The sequence below is a fragment of the Lolium perenne genome, chromosome 3 (genome assembly GCF_019359855.2).
Source record: "Lolium perenne isolate Kyuss_39 chromosome 3, Kyuss_2.0, whole genome shotgun sequence".
In the NCBI taxonomy this organism is placed as follows: Eukaryota; Viridiplantae; Streptophyta; class Magnoliopsida; order Poales; family Poaceae; genus Lolium; species Lolium perenne.
In genome coordinates, this window is record NC_067246.2 from 1132211 (window position 1) to 1142380 (window position 10170).

Consider the following 10170-nt stretch of genomic DNA (forward strand, 5'->3'; position numbering starts at 1 on the left):
CTCCCGGAATAGCCTTGGAACACTTAAGAGTACCATCAATCAAACCAAGCCCAGAATCGGAATCAATTTTCGTACCGGAATCACACATAGTACCCATGGACATTGATGAAGGGAACCCGGGGACTGCTCCGGAAAACTCGGGGACTGCTCCGGCAAGCTCGGCGACTGATGCAGCCGCACCGGAAGAGACAATGCTGGTGGATAGCATGGAGATAGATGCACCGGTGTTTTTAGTTCGAGAGACACCGTCGTGGGTTAAACCTATTAAGGAATTCCTGATCAACGGCATCTTGCCGGATGACGAAAATGAGTCAAGAAGAATCCAAAGAAGATCCAAGGCATACACATTCATCAACGGCGAGGTGTACAAAAGAAGCGTTACCGATGTCCTACAAAGATGTGTGGAACCGGAAGAAGGAAAGGAAATGCTTGAGGAAATTCACCAAGGAGAATGTGGGCACCACGCTTCATCAAGGGCGCTGGTAGCAAAAGTGTTCCGGCATGGCTTCTACTGGCCTACAGCTTTGGAAAACGCTGAGGATTTGGTAAGAAAATGCAATGGGTGCCAGAGGTACGCCAAGCAGAATCATACCCCAGCGTCCGGTTTAAAGACAATACCGCTAACATGGCCATTTGCTGTTTGGTGCCTTGATATGGTTGGCCCGTTCAAAACTGCAAGAAGCAGCATGACTCACATCTTGGTTATGGTGGATAAATTCACCAAGTGGCTAGAAGTGAAACCCATCGCAAAGTGTGATGGGCACACAGCTGTGAAGTTCTTAAAGGATGTCATTTTACGGTATGGATACCCGCACAACATCATCACTGACAATGGAACCAACTTTGCTCAAGGTGAGTTCAAAAGGTTTTGTGAGGACAACAACATCCGGTTGGATTTGTGCTCGGTGGCACACCCGCAAGGCAATGGCCAAGTGGAAAGAATGAATGCTTTGGTACTTTCCGGTATCAAACCAAGGCTCATCGAAGCAGTAGAAAAGTCACCAGGGTGTTGGCTTGATGAGCTACCATCGGTGTTGTGGAGCATAAGAACAACTCCAAACCGGTCCACCGGGTACACTCCATTCTTCATGGTATACGGAGCAGAAGCGGTCATACCAACCGACATCATTCATGATTCACCAAGGGTACAGCTCTATACTGAGCAAGAGGTCAAAGAGGCCAGAGAAAATGATGTGGACTTGCTAGAAGAAGCAAGAGAGTTGGCTTTGGCAAGAACAGCCATTTACCAGCAAAACCTCAGACGCTATCATAGCCGGAAGGTTAACCCGAGAGTTTTCCGGGAAGGAGATCTAGTGCTACGCCTAGTGCAGCGCACTGAAGGCCGGCATAAGCTTTCACCACCATGGGAAGGTCCCTTCATTGTGAGCAAAGCTCTTCACAATGACTCCTATTACTTGATTGATGCACAGGAGTGGAAAAAAGGAAAGGCGGACAAATCCGGAGAGGAGAGCAAGCGTCCATGGAACATAGCTCTGTTGCGTCCTTTCTACTCTTGAAGTTGTGGAGTAAGAAGTTCCTTTTTTGTACCTTTTATGCTATAAATAAAAAGATGTCGGAATCTCGAATGAATCTCGGGGACTACCCCTAAAGTTGCATGCAATGTTTTTATTTTTTTCAGTTCACCGGTTGCTTGGTGAACATTTTTTCTTTCCAGTTTAGTAGCGTGCTAAACCTACCGGAGTCTTCGACTCTGCTGCTGTCCGCAAACCGGCTTCATGGCAAGCAAGATAAACCGGTAGCAACTAAGCACACGAACTGCGAAAAGAGAGAGTGGGAACAAGCAATCCGGAAAAGGTTAACTAACCCCGGTTAAACCGGTTTTTTGCAAAATTTCAAAGTTATTTCTAAGTTCAAGAAAATGCTTGTTTGGTGAAAGAACCTTGTGCTCATACGCCAAAGAACGCCCAGAGAAGGCAGGCAGAACCAAGGCAAAAGAACCAAGTGTGCATCGAATTGGATGCGGAAAGAATTTGGAAATCTTTGTAGTGCAGGATAAAATCAAAACCATGAGCAAATATGCTAAGGCAAACATAAGATAATTAACTACCGGTATAACTTACCGGCATAAACTGTTGTACCATAACCAAAAGCAAACTTAAGTTTTACATCATAAACCCCGGCATACCGGGGTAGAATTTAACGAGCATTGTTTTGAGACAAACAGGACCAACAGACACAGCACAGGCAAACATTCAGTAGGAGGTCATCAGGCAGCAGGGGCTTCCATAGGAGCATCGCCAGCACCGGCATCATCCAGAGGCTCCTCATCGGCTTCATCCTCCTCCTCGTCGAGATAGTCTTTGACGTCAGGAGGGGGAGGGATGAAGGTGCGCATGTCGGCGTACTCCGCGATGTGGTACGCGCGATCTTGCCGCTTGGCGGTGAGGATCGGGTCCAAATCGGTTTCCGCGCCTTCGCGCACTCCAGTGAGGGCATCCAGGTTCAGCTCCGGATACCAAGAGCAGGCGATGCGGAGTGCAGAGTCTGCCCCAGCACGGGCAGCGGAGCACTGCCACTCGCGGATCCTCCTGCCGGCACCTTTGAGACGGTCGCTGATCAAGGTGAAGGTATCCGGCACCACTTCGCCAGGCCAGAGAGTCCTGAAGAGCTGGGTAGCTACATCAGGAATATCAGAGAGATTGCGGTCAATGGCGCGCATGTGAGACACCCGCGCGTTCAGCGCAACCAGATGGTCATAGGGGGTCCATGGCACGCCAAGATTCTCCTGGGCCTGGCTAACGCGGTGCTCCTCAACCCTCTTTATGGCGAACGCCTGGGAGTCCGGGAAGAGGCCTGCGCAAAGAAAGAAAGAGTCTAAGAAAAGGCAGCCGGAAGAAACGCAACCGGAAGAAAAGACAACCGAAAGAAAATGCAACCGGAAGAAAAAAGCTTATAAGCAGAAATAGGAAAAAAAAGAAGGAACTTACGGAAGGCATGCACATCAGTCTGCGTGATTAGCCGGTCATATTCCTTCCGCTTCGCCTCCAGCCGCGCAGCCTTGTCCTCGGCACCTTTCAGAGCCTTGGCGGACTCCTCCAGCCCGGCCTGCAACACCATATTGGAGTTGCCGGCATCCTCAAGAGCTTCATGCAGCTTGGCCGCTGCATCGGCTTCAGCAGCCTTTAGCGCCTTGGCATGGTCAAGGCCCAGCTGGATGAACTGGGACTTGAGCTCCTGATAGCTGGTCTTCTGGGCGCCCAGTTCCTCCTGGTGCTGCCGGATAAGCTGCTCCTTCTCCCCTAAAACCCGGAAAAGAAGATGTTAACAAAGTTGTACTGTTAAGATAAAAAGAAAAGCAAGCCAACCAAGAAATAGGAAAGTCATACGTTGGGCGGCGGCGAGCTGCTCCTTGAGGGCTTCAATGGAAGCTTCCGGGATCACTGTTGAACAAAAATCATAAGTGTTAGAAGAAAGAAAGGCTTCCGGTAAAAAGATGCCGGTGGTACAAAAGCTTACCTTGGCACTTGTCATGTGCCTCAGCAAGATCCCGGTGCTCCCATAGAAGCTCCTCAAAGAGGACCTTCCAAGCTTCAGCCATGAGCTGTTCAAGAAAAAGAGATTAGTTAAAGTTTTGTCCTAAGAACAAAGTTCTTAACCCGAAACTCGGGGACTGGCAGTGCTAGTTTCGCGCGTTTTTAGATAAGTTTTGTGCTAAGAACAAGGTTCTTAACCCAAAACTCGGGGACTGGCAGTGCTAGCTTTGCGCGTTTCTAGATAAGTTTTGTGCTAAGAACAAGGTTCTTAACCCAAAACTCGGGGACTGGCAGTGCCGGTTTCGCGCTAAGTTTTTTAAGTTAAGTTTTGTGCTAAGAGCTGCGCTCTCACCACAAAACTCGGGGACTTGGAAGATAGACAAGATTCAATAAAAAAGAGAAACCGGCATGAAGTTAAGGAAAAGGTAGAAAAAATCCGGAAGTAAGAAAACCGGCAAAAGTTGAAAAGAGTTGCTGGAAACTTACCCTCAGATTGTTCGTGGAGTCAAACCACGCATTGTCGAGCTCCTTCACGGCTCGGCGGAGCCGCATGAAATGCTCCTCGGAAGATCGGTCCCCAGCGGGGTCTGGCGCCGGCTGCCTGTCCTTGCCCACGCCGCGGGTCGCCGGGGTCACATCCGCGGCGTTCCACTTCTGGGCATAGGGCAGCAGATGCCCCAGCTCCCGGCCCCCGCGCCGAAACTCAGTGATGCGGCCGAGCAAGCCGGTGGCCTTCTCGCTGGCAGCGCTAGCAGCCTTGGAGACGTGCAGCACCAGAGACTGCTGACCGTCAGAGGGGGCGTTGGAGGCCGTCGCCTTCCCCTTGATAAGCTTGGAGATCTTGGGCGGCGGCGCAGTTGGAGCAGCCCCGGAGGGCTTGATGCGAGGAGCATCTGGCGGTGGTGTTGGAGCAGATCGTGGAGAAGGGGGAGCGCTAGGCGCGTCACCCCGGTTGGAACCTTCCGGCACGGAAGCTCCCGGCGCGGAGGTTGTCTTCTTTTCAAGGACGGGAGGAACCAAAGGTTCCGCCCGCCCGGCAGCTTCTTCCTCGGCGCCGATGTTGCTGGCGCCGGTATCTTGGGTCTCTGGAGGGGAGACAAAGGCCTCCTCCATGCGGTGTTCTGGCGGTGTAGGGGCCGCACGCCCCGAACTTGTAGTGCCCCCCAGAGGGGAGGCAGAGATGTTGCCGGCACCAGAAGGTGCCGGGCTTGAGTGAGGAGGAGGGGTTGAGGTCCTCGCGGAACCCTCAGAGCCCGCTGGCCTTGAGCCAAGCTTCAGCGCAGGGCTAAACAAGAGAAAAAGCAAAGAGTTGGAAAAAGTAACCGGCAAAAGAACTTGGTAAGAAGAAACAAGTAAAGAGAAAAGGAAGAAGCTTACCCAGTGGCGGTCGGCATCTGCTTGCGCTTGTAGCGCCGCATGCCCACTTCCTTCTCCCCCAGAGGCTTCGTCCAGAAGCGCTTAGAGGGAGGGGCCTGGCTGGAACCGGCATCAGACGCCGGCGCCTTGTTCTTCTGGCCCTGGGCCATGAGCTTGTCCACAAACTCATGACCGGCCTCGGCTTGCAAGGGCGGCACGTGCTCGTGGATCTACGAGTTCAAGATAGCTGAGAAAAGATCCGCAAAAGAACAATAATGAAAGAACTAAAAGAAACCAGAAAAGAAAGGTACCTCGATCAAGGTCAGGTCATCGGAGGAACCGGTTGGTTTCGGCACAGATCTGCCGAGGCGCGAGGCTTGGGTCTTGCCCATCTTCAGATCCTTCCAACCGATGTACGGATCCGGATCGAAAGAATCAAGCGCACGCTTCACGCAAATCCCGCGTCGCTCTGCGAGGATGGTGGGGAAGCGGTCCTTGGCCTGAAACAAGTAAAAAGAAGGTTAATCACAATAAAAGTTACCGGTAAACCGACCCGAGTTGCGTAATTTCTTACTTCTTGGGTCGAAGGGTTAGTAGTGCTGAGAGGAAGGAGGCCCCATTCCCAGTCAACCGGCATGGCAGTCTGGCAGATCTGCCTAGCCTTGCGGACGACGTCCTTCTTGGAGAGGGGAAGGCCGGTGATCTTGGTGGGATCGCCAGGACCATACATCTCGCTCATCCTATGCTGCCGGCGCTTGAGAGGAAGCACCCGGCGCGAGATAAAAGTGTGGATGATATCATCCGAGCAGATGTTGGTCTCCTTCATGAGGTTCACCATGAAGCGTACCACCCGGTTGGTTTCGATGTGATCCGTCTTTGGGTTGTAGCTCCAGTTGGCTCTGCTGGGCGGCGCCGCGTTGAAGGGCGGCAGATCGATGAGGTTCGCGGGGCCGTTGTTCTTCACGTAGAAGAAGGTCCCTTGCCATTCGCGGCAGGACTCGAGGCCAGAAAATTTGAAGAAAGAGCTCCCTTGGCGGGAGCCGATAATGCAAGACCCGCACTGTACGGGGGGTTTGGGCTTAGGAATATCTTTGCCCTGAACGGAATTGATCCGCAGAGCAAAGAAGCGGGCAAACGTCTCACGAGTGGGACGAATGCCAATGTAGGCCTCCATGAAGGTGGCAAAACAGGAAAGATAAAAAATGGCGTTGCCAGGGAGGTGATGAGGTTGGAGTTCATAGAAATCTAAGAACTTCCGGAAAAACGGCGAAGCTGGAAGGCCGAAGCCGCGCTCAAAATGAGCAAGGAAAACAACGTGTTCACCGGGTTGGAGCACCGGTTCGATTTCGTCGCCAGGAAGCCGGCAGGTTACCCCTTCCGGAATCCTCCGCGACCGGTAAAGCCAATCGATCTCGTATTCAGTAACGTTGGAGCCCATCCAGGCTCCACGAGTGACAGGTGAAGGGTTTACACCGGAAGCTTGGCTAGAGCTACCGGATTCTCCGTGGCTACCGGAATCGGTATCCATCGAAGCGGAATCAGCGGATCTATCGGAAGATTGCCTACGCCGGCTACCGGAAGAAGAGGAAGAGGAGGAAGCGGAGGAACATTCCTTGCTATACATTGGTTCAAAGGTAGAAAAACAGAAATCCCACAGTTGGCCCCCGCGCGAAGATCTATGAGTAAGAGGAAAATCAAAGAAAAAGAGGAAATAAGAACACTGTCGACCCAAGATCTGGAAAACGAGCAAAGGGCGAGCAGACTGAGATTGGTACTAACCTGAGGCGGCGCGGTCGCTGGGGAAGACGTTCACCGGCAAAGGAGTGGGCCTACGGTCGCCGACAAGCACCGTCGACGGCGGAGCGGAGAAGGGCACGAAGAAGCTTGAATGCAGCGGTCGCAACGAAGGCGCTGCGAAGGATTTCCGCACTGCGAGGTCCGGCGGAGAAGCGGTGTGAGTTCGCCGGGCGACAGAGCTCGAGCGAGCGGCAGCGAACGGAGAACGGCGGAGGCAGAGCGAGCGAAGAACACAGTGCGCGAAGGGTGGAGAATGCAAGAAGAGGAAGAAGAAGGGGCGGTTCTCTTTATAAAGAAGGGAGAAGGTGGGCCGAAAACCGCTGGGCCGCGGCGGTTCGCGCTAGGGGCCGCGACGGTTCGCACCACGGGCCGCCACATGGCGAGGGGGTACACGTGAAAAAATAAAAAGACACACGGAGGCACACACGGATCCGAAGCGGTGAGTGGGATCCGCTGAGGAACATTTAATGTGCGCGCGGGAGTCGAAGCGAAGTGACAACTGACACTGGCACGCGAGTTAACAGTGCGCATGTCACTGACAGGCGCGGGGCCTAAGATATTCTCGACTTCGCCGAGGAAAGAGTAAATGCTAAAGACACCGGACAAAAGATGCCGGAGGATACCTTGTAAAGAGAGGAAAGAAAAATCCGGGCAAAGATGTCGGAGGATACCTTGCGAAGAGAGGGAAGATAAGTCAGGACAAAGATGCCGGATCCAAGCTAAGCGTCGGAATGATTAAACCGGTATCCTATAAAATAAGAACCTGGCATGGTCTGTAGGATAGAATCCGACAGACTATACCAGCTTCGGGGACTAATGTTGGGGGGATGACCCCCGGTATGCCAAAGGCATGCCAAACCGGATGGTTTGAGCCACCAAGATACCGGTTTAATATTCTTACCGGAGCACAAAGAAAGGAATTTGGCTAAGTGAAGCTAAGCCGGTATCCCCAAGAGGGGTATACCGGAACCGGATAAAGAAGATACCGGAAAGAAGGGCCTGTCGGCAAGACTGGTCAAAGATTCTCTTCGGAGCTAGAAGACAAGGATGAGCTGAGCAAAGTGACTTTAATCGGAGCCCTGGCGCCAAAGAGAGAGATGACGCTGAAAGAAGCCGGAGGACGTCAGCGTCCCTGATTAAAGAAGACCCCGGCGTCATCCATGATTAAAGTAGCTTTGTAAAGTAGTTTGTCCAGTCAAAGATGCCATTAGGGTTTCTTGCTCTGTAAGGCACCCTCTCCCCTATATAAGGAGAGGGGGCACAGCCTCTTACGGGCGCGTGTTGACAGGAGAGATTAGACAACAGACCTTGTATCCAAGAACCTGTAACCATGTTGAGATCAATGAAGCTAGCGATCTAGTAAAGAGTTATTCCTCTTGTCTCTCTTCTTGCATACCGGCCTTTGGCTGAGTTCTTGAGGAAAGCATCCGGAAGTTCATCCCATCTAGTCGCAAACCCTCCCCCGAATCCTCTAGCGCCCATTCGGCCCCAACTTAAGCCATCCCATGGCATCTGCTCGTTCGCCACGACGACAATGGTTATCGCTCAACAAGCAACTTATAAGAAATAAAATGCATAAGTACATATTCAATACCACAATAGTTTTTAGGCTATTTGTCCCATGAGCTATATATTGCAAAGATAAATGATAGAAATTTAAAGGTAGCACTCAAGCAATTTACTTTGGAATGGCGGAGAAATACCATGTAGTAGGTAGGTATGGTGGACACAAGTGGCATAGTGTTTGGCTCAAGGATTTTGGATGCATGAGAAGTATTCCCTCTCGATACAAGGTTTAGGCTAGCAAGGCTATTTGAAACAAACAAAAGTATGAAGCGGTACAGCAAAACTCACATAAAAGACATATTGTAAGTATTATAAGACTCTACACCGTCTTCCTTGTTGTTCGACCCTTACTAGAAATTATCTAGACCTTAGAGAGACCAATTATGCAAACCAAATTTACCAAGCTCTATGTATTTCTTCATTAATAGGTGCAAAGTATATGATGCAAGAGCTTAAACATGAGCACAACAATTGCCAAGTATCAAATTATTCAAGACATTCTACCAATTACCACATGTAGCATTTCCCGTTTCCAACCATATAACAATTTACGAAGCAGTTTCAACCTTCGCCATGAACATTATGAGTAAAGCCTAAGGACATATTTGTCCATATGCAACAGCGGAGCGTGTCTCTCTCCCACACAATGAATGCTAGGATCCAACTTTATTCAAACAAAACAAAAACAAAAACATACAGACGCTCCAAGCAAAGTACATAAGATGTGATGGAATAAAAATATAGTTTCACTAGAGGAACTTGATAATGTTGTCGATGAAGAAGGGGATGCCTTGGGCATCCCCAAGCTTAGACGCTTGAGTCTTCTTGAAATATGCAGGGGTCACTACAAGAAATGGGATATTTGTTGACGAAAACCCTGGTGACAAAAATGCATACCGTCATGGATGTGTCCTTATAGGTGACGAATTCATCTTCCATCATGCATTTAAGGTAATGCTTGACGGTATGATTTTTCGTCAACAAAAAATCGTCACCCATTACCCAACCGGGAAGGGCTTCCATCGTGTCTGTTAATAGGTGACGAAATCAAAAAGATCGTGGTGTATGTAAACCGTGATTTGCATATACAACGGACCCACATAGCAGGTAAATAGGAGTACTAAGTTACTTTATTAAATTTTATTAGTTTTATATATCATGCGTGACCCACTTGTCAGGAACATATTTAATTAAGTAAAAATTGTGTTTTGGAAGAATCGAACCAGGGCTTTGACGTGACCGACGCGGAGTGTTACCGCTAAGGTAGATATGGAGTTTTGATCTGGATCCGTAACTAGTCTATTCTACATATTTATTTCAATGGTGTGATATAGATGTTACGACATAATAATTTCCTTATTAATATTTATGTCGGCCGCGGGTGCCTCGTTTAAGTCGCGCCGCTAGCAGACACGGCCTATCTAGGTGATCTTGCTAACAGTCGAATCGACTAGGGTTCTCGTCGAGGTGAGAAGAAATCCATGAAGGCTCCATTGTGGAGGCGGCGAGACGCATCATCGGTGAGTTCTCCTGATTGTTCGCTAGGTCTAGATTTTTTAATTAGTTGTCAAGATCTGTTCTGAAGAACGTTGGCATATTCTTAACTGAATTGTAGGCAATGGATCGAAGTTGGATAACTGATGGCACCCAGAAGTTCACAACAAAGTACATGGTAGGTGTTAGGGATTTCATCAAGTTTGCGCGAGAACACTTGGACAATACAGATGAACCAATCTTGTGCCCTTGCAAGGACTGCCTAAATCTGATACGTCAGGATATAAAAACAGTCGAGGATCACTGCAATTGTTAAGGTATGTCCATGACGTATACAAGATGGACTAGATATGGGGAAGGTTTTAGTGATGACGAAGGGCGGGATAGAAACGATGATGGTGTGTATGATAGTGACAATGATGAAGACGAAGACAGTGGTGATTGTTATGTTGATGATTCGTCT